General features: G+C 43.1%; 1 long non-coding RNA gene across 2 annotated transcripts in view; it reads left to right on the forward strand.

The window, feature by feature from the left end:
• The first annotated feature begins 11,242 nt into the window (after positions 1–11,242).
• LOC142749854 (uncharacterized) overlaps positions 11,243–23,425 on the forward strand; it is a 33,557-nt gene continuing 21,374 nt past the window's right edge. The window contains exons 1-2 of one of the 2 annotated variants that reach the window (XR_012882478.1): positions 11,243–11,502; positions 13,254–13,361. This is a non-coding gene — a long non-coding RNA (uncharacterized LOC142749854). The remainder of the gene's footprint in view (positions 11,503–13,253; positions 13,362–23,425) is intronic. The other variant, XR_012882477.1, reaches the window with a different exon arrangement.

The raw sequence follows: 23,425 nt of genomic DNA on the forward strand, positions 1-23,425 counted from the left end.
CCGGTGTGCCTAGCACGGAAAACTTCCAGCTGCCCGGAGGCGGGGCCTGAAAGGCTTCCGTAGCTGCCGGCAAGATGGCGCCTGCTCTGGAGATGAGCCGGCGTCATTAGCGGTGGATATCAGCTGTATGTTACAGCTGACATCCACTTGTAACTGTAGGAACCGGAGCTAGCTCCGATCCCTGCCATTAACCCCTCAGATACAGCGATCGGATGCGATCGCTGCATCTTTGTGGTTGCTAGCAGATCGCCAGCTCTGCCCTGCAATCGTACGACTGCCGACTGCTATTATGACACCAGGAGACCTAACAATGGCCTCCTGTTTGCCATTACGGAAGCCGATTAGGCCCCGCTCGGAGGTGAAGCCTAATCGGCTTGCTGTCAGTGAATGACTGACAGAACTAATACATTGCACTATGTAGGTAGTGCAATGTATTAGAAAAAAAATTCTGACAGTTGGACCTTCAAGTCCCCTAGTGGGACTAAAGTAAAGTGTGAAAAAAAGTGAAAAAAAAGTTGTAAAAAATATAATAAAAGTTTTAAGTAATAAAATAAAATACAATCGCCCTTTTTCCCTTATCCAGTCCTTTATTATTGAAAAAAAAAATAAACCATACATATTTGGTATCACCGCGACCGTAACGGCCTAAACTATAAAAATTTTATGATATTTATTCCATGCAGTGAACGGCGTAAAAAAAACGTAAAAAATAATGCCAGAATTTCTGTTTTTTGGTCACTTTGCCCTACAAAAATTGAAATAAAAAGTGATCAAAAAGTCGCATGTATCCAAAAATTGTGCCTATAAAAAGTATAGCTCGTCCCGCAAAAAACAAGCCCTCATACAGCTCCATCGATGAAAAAATTAAAAAGTTATCGTTCTCACAACATGGCGACAGAAAAAATACATTCTTTTTACAAAAGTAATTTTATTGTGCAAAAAGTTGTAAAACATAAAAAAGTTCTATAAATTAGGTATCGCCGGAATCATACTGACCCGCAGAATAAAGTTAATATGTAATTTATAATGCATGGTGAACACTGTATAAAAAAAACCCTAAAAAACTATGCCAGAATTGCTGTTTTTTGGTCACCTTGCCTCTCAAAAAATAGGATAAAAAGTGATCAAAAAGTCGCATGTACCCCAAAATGGCACCAATAATAACTACAGCTCGTCCAGCAAAAAAACAGCCCTCATACCACTATGTCTATGAAAAAATAACATTAGTTAAGGCTTCCATAGTTTAGGAAATAAAAAAATATGCAGTTGTGCAGATCAGAGGGGAACATTTCGTCTGTTTCAAGAGGAGATTTATCGGGGGACCCTAAAAATAGGGAACCAGGAAGGGGGGTCCAAACATCTGCTAGAAGCGAGGGTGCCCGTATTATACCAGGACAACACTTCGCAGCAAAATTCCCCAAACTGCAAAGGTGCGGAGTGTGGACCAAAAGGGGGATAAGTAAAGACACCGTTTATCAGTGCGACACCGGCCTGTGCAGAAATGATTGCTTCACAGCGTAACACACATCTATGGATCATTTTATTGTTTTTTTTTACCCCATTATTATAACCCCTGACTATGCCCCTGATGTACTCTGCCCAGCTTACATATCCCCTACATTATAAATGGAAGCACCAGCAATACTCAAACAAAACTACTACCAAGCAAAATCTACACTTCAAAAGCCAAATGGCGCTCCCACTCATCTGAGCCCTACAGCGTGCCCAAACAGCAGTTTACTTCCACATATACGCAATACCCGGGAGAACCCTTTTAAAAAATTTTCGGGTGTGTGTCTACAGTGGCATAAGCTGGGCACGACATAATTGCCACTCAATTGCCAATTCTGGGTAAAAATGTTTATTTTTACTTTGCACCATACGCAGCGAATTTATTTGTGGAAAAGACCTGTGGGGTGAAAATGCTCACTACACCCTTAATAAATGCCTTGAGGGTGTAGTTTCTAAAATGGGGTCACTTCTGGTGGTTTCTTTTATTATTTCCCATCTGAGCCTCTGCAATTGTGAACCAATTCTGTGTAAATCGCCAAATTAGGCCTCAAGTTTGCATGGTATTCTCTCACTCCTAAGCCCTGTCAAATGTCCAGGCAAAATATTAAGGCACCATGTAGGGTGATTCTATAACCGGGAAACACAGCATAATAATTGGAGAGCTGTCTTGTTATGGTGGCACAAGCTGGGCACCACATATTGGCATATCTATGGAAAAATCCCATTTTCACTCTGCAATATCGAATGCACACTAATTTCTGCAAAACACTTGCAGGGTTAACATGCTCACTACACCCCTTAGTGAATACCTTGAGGGGTGTAGTTTCCAAAATGGGGGTCACTTTTGGGGGGTTTCCACTGTTTTGGTCCCACAGGGGTTTTGCAAATGCTACATAGCGACCAGAAACCAATTCAGCAAAATCTGTACTCCAAAAGCCAAATGGCACTCCTTCCCTTCTGAGCCCTGCCGTGTGCCCAAAAATGAGTTTATAACCACATATGGGGTATTGCCGTACTCGGGAGAAATTGCTTAACAAATGTTGGGGTTCTTTTTCTGCTTGAGAAAATGAAACATTTTGCGCTAAAGCTACGTCTTATTGGAAAAAAATGTAATTTTTATTTTTACTGCCCAATTCAAATAAAATCTATGAAACAGCTGTGCGGTCAAAATGCTCACTACACCCCTAGATTATTTCCTCAAGGGGTGTAGTATCACAACTGGAGTCCCTTTTGGGTAATTTCCACTGTACTGGTACCTTAGGGGCTTTGCAAAAGCGACATGGTGTCATGAAACCAATACAGCAAAATCTGTACTCCAAAAGCCAAATGCCGCTCTTTCTCTTCTATCCCTTGCCATGTGCACAAACAGCAGTTTATAACAACATATGAGGTATTTCCGTACTCCAGAGAAGTTGCTTTACAAATGTTGGGGTTCTTTTTTTCCTTTATTTGTTGAGAAAAGGAAAAACTTTGAGCTAAATCTACGTCTTCTTGAAGAAAAAGGATTGTTTTTATTTTCACTGCCCAATTCTAATAAATTCTATGAAACACCTGTGGGGTCAAAATGATCACTACACCCCTAAATTAATTCCTCAAGGGGTGTAGTTACCTAAATGGAGTCACTTTTTGGGCGTTTTCTTTGTTTTGTCCCCTCAGGGGCTCTGCAAATGTGACATGGCCTCTGCAAACCATTGCTGCTAAATTTGAGCTCCAAAAGCCAAATGGCGCTCTTTCCCTTCTAAGCCCTGCCGTGTGACCAAACAGCCGTTTATTACCACATGTGGGATACTGTTTTACTCGGGAGAAATTGCTTTACAAATTTTGCTGTGCTTTTTCTCCTTTAGTCCTTGTGGAAATGAGAAAAAATTAGCTAAACTTACATTTTCTTTGAAAGAATGTAGATTTCCATTTTCACAGCCTACTTCCAATATTTTCTGCAATAAACTTGTAGCGTAAAAATGCTCACTATACCCCTAGATAATTTCCTTAAGGTGTGTAGTTTCCAAACTGGGGTCATTTTTGGGGGATTTCCACTGTTTTGGCACCGCAAGAGCCCTTCAAACTCGACATGGTGCCTAAAATATATTCTAATAAAAAGGAGGCCCAAAATACACTAGGTACTTCTTGGCTTCTGAGGCCTGTGCTTCAGTCCAGTAGCACGCTAGGGCCACATATGGGATATTTCCTAAAACTGCAGAACCTGGGCAATAAATATTGAGTTGCGTTTCTCTGGTAAATCTTTGTGTTACAAAAAAAATGGATTAAAAATGAATTTCTGCAACAACAAAAAATTTAATTTGTAAATTTGACCTCTAAAGGGTTAAGAAACTTTCTAAATGCTGCTTTGAATACTTTGAGGGGTGAAGTTTTTAAAATGGGGTGACTTTTTGGAGGTTTCTAATACCCAAGGCCCTAAAAGCCACTTCACAACTGAACTGGCCCCTGTAAAAATAGCCTTTTGAAATTTTCTTGAAAATGTGAGAAATTGCTACTAAAGCCTTGTAACGTCATAGAAAAATAAAAGGATGTTCAAAAAACGATGTCAATCTAATGTAGACATATGGGGGATGTTAATTAATGACTATTTTGTGTGGTACAACTGCCTGTCTTACAAGCAGATACATTTAAATGTAGAAAATTCAAATTTTTTAAATTTTTTGCTAAATTTTGGTGTTTTTCACATTTAAATACTGAATGTATCTAGCTAATTTTGCCAGTAACATAAAGTCCAATGTGTCACGAGAAAACAATCTCAGAATTGCTTGGATAGGTTAAAGCATTCCGAAGTTATTACCACATAAAGTGAAACATGTCAGATTTGAAAAATGAGGCTCTGTCCGGACGGTCAAAAGTGGCTAAAGAGGGAAGGGGTTAAGAGCCTCGATAACGTGTACACAAAAACTATATAATTTCGGACATTTCTGTAGAAGATGGATCCAATCTGCTTGGGACATCTGGGACATCTACTGTCAGTTCTACAGTTCATTTTAACAAGAGGTTTGGGAGTAAAATAGAGTTGATGTATAATGAACAGTTGTGATTGCAGGTAGGCCAGACTAGGTGACAATACAGGAATGTCCCTAAGGTATTGTATCCATGACTTATTAGATAGACCAACTAGATCTCTATTCCACTTGTGCATAGATCTATGAGGATATAGCAGTAGAAATTCATCAATCAGTAATCTACACATTTTTGAGAAGTTCCCCTTAGGCCTTATGCACATAATCACATTCGTATTGCGATTCGCAAAACCACGGCACCGTTGCGGTCCATCAGCCTACAATAAACCCTTCCAGTGCATCCGTGTGTTATCAGGAGTCACGGATCCACAATAATTCACCAGTATTGGTGAATCCGCAAATCCGGACCATAAAATGACATTTACAGAGTTTTTGTGGTCCAGATTTGCGGCCCCCGCACCGATCGTGTAAACCGTGGTCATGTGCATGGGGCCATAGAAAAGAATGGGTTTGCAATTTACCTGCAAATATGCAGATAAATCACGGCCGCAAAAGCAAGGTCGAGTGTATACTATCAGTAACACGTTTTAAAACAGGAATATTACTGATTTTTAGTTTATTTTTATTTTTAATGGCCCGACAAGCGGAGTTGATCTGAATATATTTGAAAGCCATATCCTTCGGTATATCAAATTCCTGAGCCAAAATGACTAGTGATTTTATTTTACCATCTATACAGAGATCATTTACTAATATTACTCCAATTTTTTCATGGCCTTAGCACAACCTAGCAAATTTAGGGGCTGAAGGTCTAAATTACTCTATAATAAAGAAATAACTAATGAAGAAAAAAACATCAAAACATTTTTGCAATATACCCACATTTTCCATCATCAGACAAGCTGTAAATTTAGAATATATAGATCCGGAGAGCCGTCCATAGTCCAGTAACTGAAAAAAATATTTATATCTGTAAGTTTTCATATCAACCAAAGTGTTATGGAAAAGACGGATGTCACCATTTATCAGGAACAGTAATTGGCAGCAAAATAACACATCCTAAAATCTGGAGGGTTTACACCTCTATCATCCGGAGGATACTGCAAATATACCTGTGTAATTCTAATCTTCCTGCCATAACCACAGAGAAGATCATTCAAGATACCATCTAAAGTTTTAAAAAATGAAATGTCAATCCAGAAAGGCGCGTTTCTCAGCATGTATAAAATCATTGGGAGAATAAACATTTTAATCATAGGAAGTTTCGCCATAAACGAAAAGTTCAGTTTGGTCCTGAATTTAACTTTTTGTCTAAGTTCAACAATAAGGGGCCACAAATTAAGTTTCATAAAGTCCCCTATGTCCCTCCATATATGAATCCCCAAATATTTAATTTGGTTACTAACTGGGATCACGGTCCCTAAATCCTCAGCATTGTCCGTCTAAGGGTAATATAAATTTTTCCCAATTAATCAAAGATTAGAAAATGTAGCAAATTCAGCAAGTTTATAGTTAATAATGTGTATAGAGACGCAAGGAGAGCTCAGATATAGTCATATATAATCCGCATAGACAGATATAACATCCTCGTATTTCCCACTCCTGAATCCAACAATTTTACTATCTTCACGAATATATATCGCTAAAGGCTCCATAACCACTGAAAATAATAGAGGAGATGAAGGACGTCCCTGACGTGTACCTTTCTAGGTTGAACTGGGATGATCATTTATTATTGACTTTGAGTCTTGCACACGGCGTCTTATATAAGATCTTCAGCCATGTTATAAAATTGTATTCATACAGAAAGGCCTCTAAAACTGTCCAAATGTACTGCCACTCGACGCTGTTAACCCCTTCCCGCCGCAGCCATTTTTTAGATTTTCAATTTATTTTTTTCCTCCCCCACCTTCCAAAAGCCCTAACTTTTTTATTTTTCCGTCGATATAGTCCTATGAGGGCTTGATTTTTGTGAGACGAGTTGTCGTTTTTTGTAGCGCCATTTATTGTGCCATATAATGTACTAGGTAACGGGGAAAAAATTATTTGTGGAGAAGAACATTTTAAAAACAGCGATTCCTCCATTGTTTTTTTAGCTTCGTTTTTACGGAATTCACTGTGAAATTAAAACAACATGTTAACTTTATTCTTCAGGTCAATACGATTACGGTGATACCAAATATATATAGTTTCTTCTATATTTTACTACTTTTACAAGTAAAAAACGAATTGTAAAACATTTAATTTATTTTGTGTCGCCAAATTCTGAGAGCCATAACTTTTTTATTTTTGCGTCGATTAAGTGGTGTGAGGGCTTATTTTGCGGGATAAGCTGAAGTTTTTAATGATACCATTTTGGTGTACATGCAACGTTTTTATCACTTTTTATTCCATTTTTTTGTGGGAGATGAGGTGACCAAAAAATAGTGATTCTGCCGTTTAGAATTTTTTTTCTTTTATGGCGTACATCGTGCAGGTTAAATAATGATATCTTGTAATAGTTCCGACTTTTACGGATGCGGCGATACCAATTATGTTTATTTTATTTATTTTTTACTATGCTCTAGGGGGAAAATGGGAAAAGTTTTTTTTTTTAACTTTTAATATTTTATTTTTTTTCCATAAAAAAAACAACTGTATTTTACACATTTTTACTTTTTTTATTAGTTCCCCAAGGAGACTACAAACATACAAACAGAGTGTCATAATGATGGCGGCTGCGCGAAAATCACGCAGCCGCGCATCATACGCTGCTGACACACGGAGCTGTTATGGACCTTTTGCATGCGCAAAATGCCACGTTTTTTGCGCGTGCAAAAAGCACACGCTTGTGTGAATCCGGCCTTAGGGTAGGAACACACTAGGCATGAACACTGCGGATTTTATGCAACACATTTTATTGTGGAAAATCCGTAGCGTATCACAGTTGCAGCAGAGTGGATGAGATATGAACAAATCTCATCCACACGCTGCAAAAATAATGGACCTGCCGTGTGGCTTTTTAAGCCGCAGCGTGTCAATGTATTCTGTGGAATCGCTGCTCCTCTGTTGCGGAAATGCTGCGGTTCTGCCGCAAAAATCACACAAGAGAAGAAAAAAAGGTACTTTTTTAAATTGATAAAGTTTAGACTTGCCCCGGCCGTAGTCCTGGTGATGCGATCCTCTATTCTTAGCGCAGCCCCGCCTCCTGTCATGACGTTTCATCCCATGTGACTGATGCAGCGGTCACATGGTCTACAGCGTCATCCCAGGAGGCGGGGCTACGTTCAGAAGAGAGAGATGCGTCACCAGGACTACGGCCCTGGCAAGTCTAAACTTTTTTTTCCCTGCAGGATTCCCGCAGCGGACACGCCTCACGAAACCTGCGCCGCTATTTGGTGCGGTTTTGCTGGCAGAATTCCCTGCGGCTCCCGGGATAAGCTGTGTAGTCTTACTCAGCATATCCGCCTAGTGTGTCCCTTATGATGTCGCTCCTGGAGCTGCTGCCGCTCTCTAAATAGGCAGTTGGTCCAGTAGAATTTGGAATTATTTTTTTTTGTGAACCAGCTTAAAAAAATACAAAACTTTTGTGTTAGGGCCTGTTCACATCACTGTTCGCTTCCGCTCCGGGGTTCCGTCTGAGGTTTCTGTCGGGTGAACCCCGCAACGGAAAGTGAAAGTGACAGCACAGCTTCCGTTTCAGTCACCATTGATCTCAATGGTGACGGAAACATCGCTAATGGTTTCCGTTCGTCACCATTCCGGCTGGTTTTCGGACAGAATTAATAGCGCAGTCGACTGCGCTAATGGTGACGGAAACGGAAGCTGTGCTATCACTTTCACTTTCCGTTGCGGGGTTCACCCGACAGAAACCTCAGACGGAACCCCGGAGCGGAAGCGAACAGTGATGTGAACAGGCCCTAACACAAAAGTTTTGTATTTTTTTAAGCTGGTTCACAAAAAAAAATAATTCCAAATTCTACTGAACCAACTGCCTATTTAGAGAGCGGCAGCAGCTCCAGGAGCGACATCATAAGGGACACACTAGGCGGATATGCTGAGTAAGACTACACAGCTTATCCCGGGAGCCGCAGGGAATTCTGCCAGCAAAACCGCACCAAATAGCGGCGCAGGTTTCGTGAGGCGTGTCCGCTGCGGGAATCCTGCAGGGAAAAAAAAGTTTAGACTTGCCAGGGCCGTAGTCCTGGTGACGCATCTCTCTCTTCTGAACGTAGCCCCGCCTCCTGGGATGACGCTGTAGACCATGTGACCGCTGCATCAGTCGCATGGGATGAAACGTCATGACAGGAGGCGGGGCTGCGCTAAGAATAGAGGATCGCGTCACCAGGACTACGGCCGGGGTAAGTCTAAACTTTTTTATAAATTTAAAAAAGTGCCTTTTTTTTTTTTTCTCATTTGTGATTTTTGCGGCAGAACCGCAGCATTTCTGCAACAGAGGAGCAGCGATTCCACAGAATACATTGACATGCGACTTAAAAAGCCAAAAAGTCACACTGCAGGTCCATTATTTTTGCAGCGTGTGGATGAGATTTGTTCAAATCTCATCCACTCTGCTGCGACTGTAATACGCTGCGGATTTTACACAATAAAATGTGTTGCATAAAATCCGCAGTGTTCATGCCTAGTGTGTTCCTACCCTAAGGCCGGATTTACACAAGCGTGTGCTTTTTGCGCGCGCAAAAACGTGGCGTTTTGCGCTTGCAAAAGGTCCATAACAGCTCCGTGTGTCAGCAGCGTATGATGCGCGGTTGCGTGATTTTCGCGCAGCCGCCATCATTATGACACTCTGTTTGTATGTTTGTAGCACGTGGTGCTTTTCTGTTTTCATTCATAGTTTATACGGCTGCGGAAGTGCTGGACGTGATTTTCACGCACCCATTGACTTCAATGGGTGCGTGATGCACGAACAATGCACAAATATCGGACATGTCGTGAGTTTTACGCAGCGGACTCGCGCTGCGTGAAAATCACTGACAGTCCGCACGGCACCATAGAGTAACATAGGTCCGTGCGAGGCGCGTGAAAATCACACACGTTTCACGGACGTATTACACGTTCGTCTGAATAAGCCCTAACAATAAGGCCCAGTTCAGAGTTTTTGGGCCTTGATATTGACTCGGACACTGCGTCAGAATCAGCACCAAAAAACTTCCAAAACCGCCTCCCATTGATTTAATCTGAAATCAATGGGAGCCAGTCGCGGAAAAAAGAAAAAGCAGCACGTCCTTTCTTGCCGCGGTTCTGCCTCTGACCTCCCATCGAAATCAATGGGAGGCAGAAAATGCATTTTTTGCTGCGTTTTCTGTCTGCTGTCCTCAATCGCCGCAGGCAAAAAACGCGGCAAGATAGTGTGGGCAGGTCAAAATCTGCCTCAAAATTCGGTGCGCGGTTCCAGGCGGTCGCCGGTGCGCATGCGCGGGAGTTTGCGGGTGCGCGTGATCGGTCGCACGGGCGGCGGTGTTTGACGGCCCCCATGCTACCCAGGGCCGCCATCAGGGGGGTATTAGGGGTACTGATGTGAGAGGCCCGGCCAAACCTAATTGAAAGGGGGGCCCGCAGCTCATGACATTCTTTTGGTGAAAAAAACGGGCCCCATTGCAGGGGCCTGTTTTTTTTCTACCAAAGGCAAGTCGCGGCAGTTTGCCGGGCCCCCCTTTCAATTAGGTTTGGCCGGGCCTCTCACATCAGTACCCATAATACCCCCCCTGATGGCGGCCCTGGGTACCATGATATAGTACTGGACGGAGTACCGTTAACAGGCGGTGCCACGGTAGGGGGGCCCAGAAAATGTAGCTGTAGGGGGCCCTGAAATTCCTGATGGCGGCCCTGACCGCAGTGGAAATGAAAGATGAATAATTTCCTATTAAAATCAATCGGCTGTCTGTGCAGTGCACGCACAAGCCGAGTCCTCCAGAGCAAGACCCTCTTTGCAGCTGATGTCCTCTCAAGCTAATAGATGAGGATCAGGAATGGACCCCCGCTATTAATTTAGGATGTCTTATTAAAGTATGTGAAAATGGGTTTTCTAAAACAGACAACCTCTTTAAATCAATAGAAATGTTCTCCCGATTCGCTTACCTAAGATGCCCATATACAGAGCGGCCTTGCTGCGGTAGTGCACCGCGTGTCCTGAGTCACCAAAAAGCTGCGTGACCAAAAGCTGCATCACAATGTCACTGCAATTTGCTACAAATCTTTACAGCACAACCGCTGCGTGTACGAGCTCCCTTACAGCTGCTTATAGGGCAGGTGTGTTTTTAGGTGCCTGTTTGAGATAGCTGCAGGTCTAGAATCTGAGATATGAGGTGATGCTTGGTGGGTCACACTGTAGAGCTGGTCTTACTGGCCCGCGGGCCCCCCTCACCACACTGGCGCAGTAGCACTACAATGGATCCTCTACATTGCTGGGTCACTTATGTTTGGGGAACAAAATACCCAGTAATGTAGTTTAAAGCCTTGGTGGCAGCTCGGCTGTGAAACAGACATTGCAGATGTATCCACCTATTTTACTTACGAGACCCAGACCCAGGGCCACCCACCCAATCAGCCCTCTTCTAGCATTTTCCCTCTTCCTCGTGACCTGTGTAGAGGGAAAGGAATGGCTACAGCAGGAGGAACTCATGGTGTGCAAGCCTGCTCCTCCCCGGCAGTACCGCCCGCAGTGTCCCGCTGTTACTCAGCTCAGGAAATCTGACTCCTGTTACTCTCTGACCCCTACACAGCAAGTAAGTAGCTACTAGTAATGCAGCTATTAACCCCTTCATTGTGTGTACGTCTGTCATGCTGAGGTGTCACACCCCGGCGCTGACTGTTTAGCATAACAGACAAAGTATAAATCTATCATCTCTCTCTCCTTTCTCCAATTAACTACTGCTGGGGCCCTGCTCACAAAGTAGATGCCGGAGTGGAGAGGAGGAGGTCATGTGATCAGACAGGAAGGGGAGGGGCTTACTCCTAATGCAGCTCAATGCAGGAAAGAGAAGATAGAGGAAGAGGATGCTGCCCTGACATAACACTGTGGTGGAAGGTAATGAGACTGTGAAGGAGGGGGAGGAGTATGTGATAGAGGGGGCTATGTGGAGGAGTATGTGAGAGAGGGGGCTATGTGGAGCAGTATGTGAGAGAGAGGGGGCTATGTGGAGGAGTATGTGATAGAGGGGACTATGTAGAGGAGTATGTGATAGAGGGGACTATGTAGAGGAGTATGTGAGAGAGGGGGCTATGTGGAGGAGTATGTGAGAGAGGGGGCTATGTGGAGCAGTATGTGAGAGAGAGGGGGCTATGTGGAGGAGTATGTGATAGAGGGGGGCTATGTGGAGCAGTATGTGATAGAGGATGCTATATGGAGGAGTGTGTGAGAGGGGGCTATATGGAGGAATATGTGATAGAGAGGGGGCTATGTGGAGGAGTATGTGAGAGAGGGGGCTATGTGGAGGAATATGTGATAGAGAGGGGGCTATGTGGAGCAGTATGTGAGAGAGAGGGGGCTATGTAGAGGAGTGTGTGAGAGAGGGGGCTATGTGGAGGAGTATGTGAGAGAGGGGGCTATGTGGAGCAGTGTGTGCTAGAGGGGGCTATGTGGAGGAGTGTGTGAGAGAGGGGGCTATGTGGAGGACTGTGTGATAGAGGGGGCTATGTGGAGGAGTATGTGAGAGAGGGGGCTATGTGGAGGAGTATGTGAGAGAGAGGGGGCTATGTGGAGCAGTGTGTGATAGAGGGGTGGATATGTGGAGGAGTATGTGAGAGGGGGCTATGTGGAGGAGTATGTGATAGAGGGGGCTATGTGGAGCAGTGTGTGATAGAGGGGGCTATGTTGAGGAGTATGTGAGAGACGGGATTATGTGGAGTATGTGAGATAGGGGGCTATGTGGAGGAGTATGTGAGAGAGGGGGCTATGGGGAGAAGAATGTGGAAGAGAGGGGGCTATGGAGAGCAGTGTGTGTGTGTGAAAGATGGGGACCTTGGGAGCAGTCTGTGGGAGAACTAGTGTCAGCCCCCCAGCTTCAGGAACTTGAGGTGGGACCCAGGAACAGTAAATACATAAGGGTCTTGTAATGCCGGGGTAGGGAGACAGACAGGTGAGCCCTAATCTACCCGCCACTCAGTCCCTGCCTACTTGCAACGGCGCGTCCTAGGCAACGGCATACAACTGGGCGATGGTCCCTACGCTCACTATGTGCACGACAGACAAACAGACAAGGGTACACAGAAGCTAGGGGAACGGGGCAGTTACCCACGGCAACACCGTGAGCAACAAGAGTAGTGAACGAGCCGAGTCAAACCAGGAGTGTACGAGGTACCAAACGCAGAACAGGAGAGTAGTGAACGAGCCGAGTTAAACCAGGAGTGTACGAGGTACCAAACGCAGAGCAGGAGAGTAGTCAGTAAGCCAGGGTCTATATGGAGCAGAGGACAAAGTACAAGCAGCAGCAGCAGCAGATCCAGGAAACAGACAGAATCACAGGCAAAGGAGGAGCAGGAAGTGAAGGTATAAATAGACAGAGGGCGGGAGCTAGCTCTGTCTGGCCAGGCTGTGATAGGCTCTCCCACTCCTTAGCCTCCCAGCCTGATTGGTAGAAGGAGGGGTCACTCGATCAGACTTAGGAGCAGGTGCAGACTGACTAACCACGGAAGTCGACACAGAAGCTGTGTCTGGCAGATCCTTTACAGGTCTGATCTAGATATGAATTAATTTTGTGGTATCATTAGGATTTTAATTTGTTTTGGGGTCTGGTCGGGGGTCTGAATTAATTGACTTCTGATCTGGGGACTTTGCAGGTGACGTGGATGCAGCGTGTGAGGAGGAGTCTTCATCCAGACATGTCGTGTCAGTGGGAAACGTTAGAGCCTGCAGAAGCCACAAGCAGCAGCCAGCACTGCATCTTGGTGAGTGACTGTGCTGTGTACAGCCAGCAGTTTCATTGCAAAAATTTTTTATGTTTACCTATCTACACCTGCACAACGCCCCTGCCCATCTACTGTTCCCTTCTGCACCTCCACAGAGCCTCTGCCAGTTTGCATCTTACCCCTGCCCCCCTTCCCACTGGTAATGAGCAGTCGGGCCCAGACTTCTTGGGTGTATGAGGCCCAGAAATTCCTGATTTCGGCCCGGTGTGTGTAACCGGTCAGAGATAACAATAGGCCTCCAGTTGCTGTCTCTGTGAAGGTGGTGAAGCAGTTGAGGAAGCAGCGCCGCTGTCAACATGTTTTGCTAGAGCTCAATTTAGTGAGGGATGGATTATTCACCCTCATAAACCCCCTACTTCACATTGTACAGCGCCATGGAATATGATTTCACTATATAAGTCATTAGTATTATTATTACTAATACACTGGAGAAGAAATAGATATTATATGCTCATTGAGTCAAATTATTATTTTTGCAGATGAGCCGAATGTGCACTAGGGATAAGAACATTCATATAGGACCACCAGGGATTACAGAATCCACTGAATGTTCCACCATGGACTGGGTACCAAATGTACCACTTCAACCACATGTTGAATATCCTTAGAAATGGCTTCTTGAATGGTAACTAAACTTTGAACAAACTCGGGGTCTGAGCACTGAGACCCCAACCAATTGCTAAAACGAAGCGGCAGAGGCGCCGGTGTGAGCGCTTAGCCACTTCGTTTCTGTTCGGCTTTCTCCGGAAAGGCCGATGTAGCGGAGTATGGGCACATAGACTTTATATTGAGCCCGTTCTCCGCTACATCGATTTCCGGAAAAAGTCGAACAGAAACAAAGTGGCTAAGCGCTCACACGAGCATTTCTGCCGCTTTATTTTAGCGATTGGTGTGGGTCTCAGTACTCGGACCCCCACCAATCAAAACTTCTGACATGTCACTATGACATATCAGAAGTTTGTTCAACATTTAGTTACATTTTAAGATACTCCAATCCTCTAGATCCACAGTCCTCTATATGAGAGCAGTCACACACGGCAGATTGTGTTGCAAAAATGTCTGCGGCTGAAAATCTATTTAATTCGTCTGGATGGCGTTGTTTCTGCTGCAGGTGTATGGATGTCTACATATTCTATTCAGGTGAAGGGAAGCAATTTTTACTTGTAGAAATTCCTGCAACAAAATCTGCCATGTGTGACTGCACCCTAAACAAGGTGGGCGGCGCAGTGGCTGAAGTGCTTAGCCCTCTTGTCTTGATACTCTGAGGTCACAGGTGTGAATACACCCCAGACATCATGAGCAAGGAGTTTGTATGTTCTTCTTGTTCTTGTGTCAGATTTCCCAGGTCTTCCAGTTTCCGGCAACACTCCAAAAACCACCTGTACCGATTATAGTACAGATTATTTGGCTTCATGTAGAAAAAGAAAATTGACCCTAATGCACATGTGTGTGTGTGTGTGTGTGTGTGTGTGTGTGTCTAAAATAGAGAAATTAGAGGGTCTAACTGTAACCGATGTGTGTGATAATTCTCTGTACTGCGCTGCAGAATATGTCAGCACTCTATAAATAACAGGAAATATATAAGGTGTAGGCGTCCTTCAGGCTTTATGTTATTTACAAAGAGTTATTACATGTAATACCGGGATTGTAGTTTCCTATGGTAATTGCATACATTAACATATTAAACACAGGCGAAAATAGGAAAGGGGGAGGGAAGAGAACGGCGCCCCCTAGGCTAATAATGTCAAAACAGATTTCCCAGCAGCTCAGTGCCCCTAAAAATGGGGCTCATCTGGGTAAGTTGTCTGTAATGGGCACAACACTATAGTTTATCGATTCTCTTGTGCTCTTGCTTCAAGCCCTTATTCAGCCGACATCAGGAACCCGTAAGCTATTAACAAAATGTCTCAGAGACTAATAAGTAAAAAGATGCTCGAGGAAGGAGTGTAACGCACAGGCACTGCGGAGTAGACCTCTGTAACACTTTCTTCATATAGGTACAACACGTTTCATCCGAGTATCAAAATACATAATATTTAAAACAGAGAAAAAAATGCGGGAACGAACATCTATGACCAATAAACACAACGTCGTAATAACCGCAATAAAAATCATTTATAGTCATGAATGAAAGTATTATTTATTTATTATTATGTTATAAATTATATAGCTTATAATAAGGATGTTGAATTGCACCAAAGAAAATTACAATACAGAATTATAATTCAAACAAAATCCAACACAAATGCAAACTTATCATCAGCGGCCCACCCATCCCCCTACACGAGATCCGGAGAAGGAAAAAAAAGCAGTAAAACCTCCACGTCAGCTCCAGAGCCCATAGCTCCTCCCATTTATGCAATTGATTGATCTTTTTTTATCTTATTTTTTCATACTCTCTTATTTTGGAAACAATACTCCATTCCAAAATAGAAAGGGAAGACTCTGCCATCCATTTTCTTGCAATTACTAATTTAGCAAGCAATAAAACTCTTTTACTCTAATTTGAAATTGTGAAAACTCCGCCATTGAAAGTTCAATGTGCAATTCAGAAGTGCCAATTATCTCACCATCAAGCTTGATCACCACCTCTTGAAATATCAGTGTCCAGTATGAATCAATCATCGGGCATTCCCATATCACATGCAAAAACTCTGCCACGGGATATTGACATCTTTGACATTTTGGATCCTCACTTAAGCCAATTTTATGAAGCAAATCTGGAGTATAATACAAACGATGAGTGATATTGAACTGAACCATGGTTTGCACTGACCGCTGTCTCTTTCCCATTCTAGTAGATATTCTCCCATTTCTCCCGGCTTATTGGGCCTAAATCCCTATTCCATAACCTTTGACTAGTAAAAAAAAGTGTTGCATGAGTATGTGTTTTTAGAATTATTTGATATAAAGTGAAATATTAGCTCCATTCATCTTAAGAATACATTCTATCACAGGGGGCCTTCCGAATCCCAAACAGGTTTTATCCTGCGTTTTAGTGCAAGCGTGCCACAACTGATGATACCTATATCCAAATGTATTATTTATTCCAAACGGGATTAATAAATCCTCACAATAAATGAATTGTCCTGCCTTGAACATGTGTCCCACCAATGTGATACCTGCTCTTTCCCAGATATTAGGAACAGGAATGGTCAAAAACTGTTTATAGTTATAATTATTCCAAATCGGAGTGAAAGGTGAAGCCCCCCCCGAATCCCACAAAGACTTTTATAATCCACCCAGCTTTTAGAGAGTGGACCACTAATAGGAAAGATCTGAGACCACCCATGGTTCAGTTGCCCGGATTCCAGAAGTTCATACCACCAAAAATTATAATTGGGCAGCCAGAAAGTAGTCCTGAATCCATGGGAGGGATACGCTTTCTTCTCTTATTCTTCCACAGGAACTTCTGCTTAATACTGACCCTTTTCCTGCCCCAAATAACATTGTTAATATTTACTTCTATCACTTTGAATATCTTACTATCAATTCATATGTGTGAAAGATAAAGAGACTAACCCACCCCCATAAAATTCTGATGTTAATAGGTGTCATTTTAGCAATATACAGGTCCTGTAATGACACTAGACTGGGACCATCTTCCTCAGGGGAGTCTTTTCTGGTGGGACAGTAAGGCTATGTTCACACGGGGTATTTGCCGAAAAAACTCGGCAAAAACGGCCCGAGAACGCTTCCCATTGATTTCAATGGGAGGCGTCGGCGTCTTTTTCCCGCGAGCAGTAAAACTGCCTCGCGGGAAAAAGAAGCGACATGCCCTATCTTCGTGCGCTTCCGCCTCTGACCTCCCATTGACTTCAATGGGAGGCAGAGAAAGCGTATTTCGCGCTGTTTTATGCCCGCGGCGCTCAATGGCCGCGGGCGAAAAACGGCGCGAAAATCGCAGCGAGAATCGGCGTGCAGGGAGAGGAAAATCTGCCTCAAAGTTCCAAACGGAATTTTGAGGCAGATATTCCTCCCCCAAAATACTCTGTGTGAACATAGCCTAATTGTAGTGCACACCAGGTTTCTAGGAGAAGGAAGGTCCTAATCTCCATGTTTGATTCATGTTCATTACTTATAGCAGATGAATGTGTGACTGAAGAATATAAACCCCTACCGCACCAGTGTTCACTCATTAGGTGTGCAACACATACCGGACAAGTGGATAACACATATAATAATTGAGGTAGCAAGATCATCTTAACAAGAGATATTCTATCGCTTCTTCATAGAGGAAAGTTTGCCCCAAATATGCACCTTAGCTCTAAGTTTGGAAATCAATGGCATAATATTCAGATAAATATGATTTTCCAAATTCTCATCAACTTTGATTCTCAAATATTTAAAGCACTGAGAGGGGTTCAAAACATATAATTCTCCAATTGAATTAACATCTATTGCATCCAATGGTAGCAGAGTCGATTTGTTCCAATTAATCTCTAATCCAGAGAAAATGCCAAATTGTTCTATTAAATGAATGGCCCTCAGGACAGACCTCTCTGCTTCCGCCAAGCATAAGATATCATCCGCATACAGAAGGATTTTATCCCTCGCCCCTCCACAGCCAAATCCACATATAGACACATCCTCTCTTATTAAAATCACCAAGGATTCAATAAATATGGCGAATAGGAGCGAGGAGAGGAGACATCCCCGCCGTGTCCCTCTAGAGAGAACGAAAGGGTGGGACAAATCCCCCCTACAATGACTCAAGCAGTGGGGGAGTTGTACATCATCTTCACCATATCTTTAACATTTCCACCAATCCCAAATTTAGCCATTACCCTCCTACAGTCAGAAAATGACTATGAGCAGGTGTAGTTTTGTGCCAAAATTTGCACCATTTTCTGGATTTTGTATTAATAAATCTGTCGAAAAGGTGGAGACTTCACCAACTCCCAGGAAATCTCGCCCACTTTTCTCGTCACTTTACAAAACCGGCAAAGCCACAAATATATCTACAAATATGTCGTGCAGAATGATTTGAAAATAGTTATGCCAAAAAACTAGGCATAAACCTATTGATAAATTCCCCCCTATATTTCTGTTTTTAGCTCCTTCTCAATTACAGCACATCTATGATTAGACCTGCAGTATTAGTACATGGTAGTCTAAGCTGCAACGGAAGTGTGAGGTAGCCTGAAACACTGCTCCTTGTTTCATCTGTGGCTCAGGCTCTGTCCTCTTCCATGCTTTATACTGCAGCTCTGCCTGTTCAAATTGTCAGCCTAATGTCATCATAAGCCCACCACAACCTCACTGCTAAGCATTGGGAAACGGTTTCTACAAGTGAGGACATGTGCATGAGCGTATTCAGAATTTGAGTTGCGCAGATCATGAATACGCAGCTTTTACTATCCTGCCCCTGCTGTACTTCTGTGAAAGTGATTAACATAATGTTTACATGAATTGATTTTGTGCAGCGGCCATCTTGTCTGGAGTCTTCATCTTGTTTCTTTAGTAATGAATAAGAAAGTCTTTACTCCTTTAAGACAAGTTTGTATGTTTCTTAGTTAGTTATCTTTGACCTTGGTTCCCATACGAGTCTTGGAGAGAAGGAACAGGGAGTGAGATGGGAGGAGGGCAAATATGCATGTGAGTGTGTCTCCCCATCTTACAGGAATATTCTTGCCAAGAGAGATACGGCACCTGCAAACCTTGATGTGTGAAGAATTATAATGATGTATCTGGAATGTATCGTGTGTCTGTAATTGGCTGAATTTGAAATATTGTCACATTGCCTCTGATTGGTTAACCTCAAGGCTACACCCCCTTCTGAATGATATGATTGTAATTGAGTTTGGCAATGAACCACAGAGAAAGATTTTGAGCATACAAACATGGTCTCTTGTGTCATCTTTTCTCTCAGAGATATATATATATATATACAGGGTGGGCCATTTATATGGATACACCTAAATAAAATGGGAATGGTTGGTGATATTAACTTCCTGTTTGTGGCACATTAGTATATGGGAGGGGGGAAACTTTTCAAGCTGGGTGTTGACCATGGCGGCCATTTTGAAGTCAGCCATTTTGTATCCAACTTTTGTTTTTTCAATGGGAAGAGGGTCATGTGACACATCAAACTTATCGAGAATTTCACAAGAAAAACAATGGTGTGCTTGGTTTTAACGTTAATTTATTCTTTCATGAGTTATTTACAAGTTTCTGACCACTTATAAAATGTGTTCAAAGTGCTGCCCATTGTGTTGGATTGTCAATGCAACCCTCTTCTCCCACTCTTCACACACTGATAGCAACACCGCAGAATAAATGCTAGCACAGGCTTCCAGTATCCGTAGTTTCAGTTGCTGCACATCTCGTATCTTCACAGCATAGACAATTGCCTTCAGATGACCCCAAAGATAAAAATCTAAGGGGGTCAGATCGGGAGACCTAGGGGGCCATTCAACTGGCCCACGATGACCAATCCACTTTCCAGGAAACTGTTCATCTAGGAATGCTCGGACCTGACACTCATAATGTAGTGGTGCACCATCTTGCTGGAAAAACTCAGGGAACGTGCCAGCTTCAGTGCATAAAGAGGGAAACACATCATCATGTAGCAATTTCAGATATCCCGTGGCCTTGAGGTTTCCATTGATGAAGAATGGCCCCACTATCTTTGTACCCCATATACCACACCATACCATCAATTTTTGTGTTCCAACAGTCTTGGAGGGATCTATCCAATGTGGGTTAGTGTCAGACCAATAGCGGTGGTTTTGTTTGTTAACTTCACCATTCACATAAAAGTTTGCCTCATCACTGAACAAAATGTTCTGTGTAAACTGAGGGTCCTGTTCCAATTTTTGGTTTGTCCATTCTGCAAATTCAGTGCGCCGATCTGGGTCATCCTCGTTGAGATGCTGCAGCAGCTGGAGTTTGTAAGGGTGCCATTTGTGAGTAGCTAATATCCACCGAAGGGATGTTCGACTGATGCCGCTCTGCAGTGACATGCGGCGAGTGCTACGCTGTGGGCTCTTGCTGAATGAAGCTAGGACAGCCACTGATGTTTCTTCATTAGTGACAGTTTTCATGCGTCCACATTTGGGCAAATCCAACACTGAACCAGTTTCACGAAACTTGGCAAGCAGTTTGCAAACTGTAACATTGGAGATGGGTGGTCTCGTAGGGTGTCCTGCATTGACCCGGGTACTGCATTCACCAGATATCAACACAATTTCTATCCGCTCCTCACGTGTTAACCTCTGCGACATGTCAATGGCTGTAAACAAAGAGAAGCTTGTAAATAACTCATGAAAGAATAAAGTAACGTTAAAACCAAGCACACCATTGTTTTTCTTGTGAAATTCTCGATAAGTTTGATGTGTCACATGACCCTCTTCCCATTGAAAAAACTAAAGTTGGATACAAAATGTCCGACTTCAAAATGGCCGCCATGGTCAACACCCAGCTTGAAAAGTTTCCCCCCTCCCATATACTAATGTGCCACAAACAGGAAGTTAATATCACCAACCATTCCCATTTTATTTAGGTGTATCCATATAAATGGCCCACCCTGTATATTGATTACCTATGATTTGGAAATGGATAAATCACTGGAGGGCGGGTATCGGTTGACATACCTAATACAAATTTCAGTCTAATATATTTTGGCCCATGATTGCGTTAACAACCTCCATGTCTCTCTGTATGATCATACTGAGGCACATAGAAGATTTATTTCATGCTGTCTGTAAGAAAAATCTATTATTGCCCGTTTTCCTGGTAGTCTGGAGTACGGGAGGAGTAAATCAATTTTCCCTGGTGGTCTAGAGCAGTGGTGCTCAAGGCATGGTACACGTACCACAGGGGGTATACGCCACAGCCTCAGGGGGTACGCACCGCAGCAGAAAGAAAATATATAACTGGTTTTTAGTCCACTGGAAGCGCAAGCAGAAGCGCATCAGCTCCTAAAGCTCCTCCTGCCGTAAGCTGCTGCCTGTGCATTTCCTGGTAATTCGCCATCGCCATGCGTCTCAGTCTCTTCCTCCTCCTCATCTGCCTGATCATCTCCGTCATCATCAGATATGTTATTCATAATGATCAAAAGCATAGAGAAGGCCATACTTACTAAGTGGGTAGGTCAAAACCCGTTCCCAGCAGGACGCAGACTGGTCAAAAATGCTTCAGATGGAGAGTGCATTAAATAGTGATAGCCCCTCCCACTAGTCTTTAGGGGAGTGGCAACTAAGTGCTCACAAGTGTGCGATAAATGGGTGTCAGTATTAGTGTAGTACAAAGGTGTGAATGTATGGTATAAAAGAACTGTGTGTGGTATAAAAGTGTCAAAGCTATGTGTGATAATGTAATCAAAAATAAACGTGATGAGTGGGGGTGAGGGCTGTGAATAGTGCATGGGGTGTCGGTACTATGTGTAATACATGGAGGAATAATGTGCCAGTCGTCAGGCATAGCATATCTCACTGATTCACAGCCTATTTGTAACGCCCAAGCTGTGAGCTAAGGCGGGCTGCTCTGCATGCCAAACCAAACACTAGCACATCATGCTCTCCTAGCATTAGAAGACCCGCTGCGTTCTGAAAAAATTATATATAGTAAAAATATCCATGAAAAACATGGGGCATTAGTTGTTATTTTGGCCAAAATACGACTGGACTCTGGAGCACTGGAAATCTGTTCTCTGGAGTGATGAATCACATTTCACTATCTGGGAGTCCGATGGACAAATCTGGATTTGGTGGATGCGAGGGGAACACTACCTACCTATGTATTCTAGACAATTATATGCTTCCAACTTTGTGGCAACAGTTTGGGGATGGCTCTTTCCTGTTCCGAGATGATTGTGAACCTCTGCACAGTCAGGTCCTTAAAGACAAGGTTTGACAAGTTTGGTGGGAAGGGACCTCAAATGGTCTGCACAGAGCCCAGGCCTCAACCCCACCTAACACTTTTGGGATAAATTGAAATGCTGATTGTGAGCCAGACATTCTCTTCTCATAAATGCTATTTTGGCTTAATAGGCAAAATCCCAAATCTTGTGGAAAGCCTTCCCAGAATAGTGGGGGCTGTTAGAGCTGCAAAAGGGGCCATCTCCACATTAATAGCAATTGTTTTTTAAATGGGATGTCAAACAAGTTTATATAGGTGTGATGTCAGGTGTCCACATACTTGTGGACATATCATTTAAATAGTGTCGTGTATTTAGGGGTTTGGAAAAAGATTTTAAATTCTGAGGCTGGAGGGGGGGGGGCACACTTTCCATAGAGCCCAGGGAGCATGTTATGCTTAATCCGCCCCTACTGTAGTGTAATATACCACAAGAACCTACAGAAGCCGGTCTCTACTCATTCCACACTATGGTGTCAGCTCTGTCCTGATGTCTGACATTGAGAGAAGTTTACATAGTTTGAGGCCAGGTGCCGCCATCCAGCCTCCTGAGGCCTTAGTATCCATGTTGGTACACCTGGAAGAGTTTGTACACCCCCTATAGGGGAGACAGGAGTACAAGTTTTCTAGGCACATGTCTAGAGAGTCTATCACACTCCATCAATCTTCTCTCCCTAAAGGCTCAGTTCAGACACAAGTCTGCATTTTGGTGAAGTCATCTAGCTATGTTTTGCGCAGCTTGAGAACCAGATCGTCCAGGTGTAATATGAATCTAAATAAGATTTTTAAAAAACATATTCACATTTTGTATTTGTAAATCACGTTACTCAGGGTTTGCTGCTTTTTTTAAATATATACCATGCCCTATTTCTATGTGTTTGTGTATTTCCCCAATTCACTTTAATGTGAAAATCATATAATCGAAAAAAAAAATCCACGGAAGGTATAGCAAAATTTCCTTGAATTATTTCTATAACAAAAGCAGTAACCGCGTTCGTGGCAGAACTGCGACAATCCTGTAAATACTAACATGTGGTTTTCCTGCTTTTATTTTTGCCACGGTTTTTACTCGCGATTATGGCGAAACTATGAACTTTACTGAACTACATCACAACACAAAGATTGAACTTAGTCTTATAAATAGTTATGTGCAGTATAAAAATCCCTGGAGACAGTTTAAAGAT

This window comes from Rhinoderma darwinii, chromosome 3, assembly GCF_050947455.1.
Source record: "Rhinoderma darwinii isolate aRhiDar2 chromosome 3, aRhiDar2.hap1, whole genome shotgun sequence".
In the NCBI taxonomy this organism is placed as follows: Eukaryota; Metazoa; Chordata; class Amphibia; order Anura; family Rhinodermatidae; genus Rhinoderma; species Rhinoderma darwinii.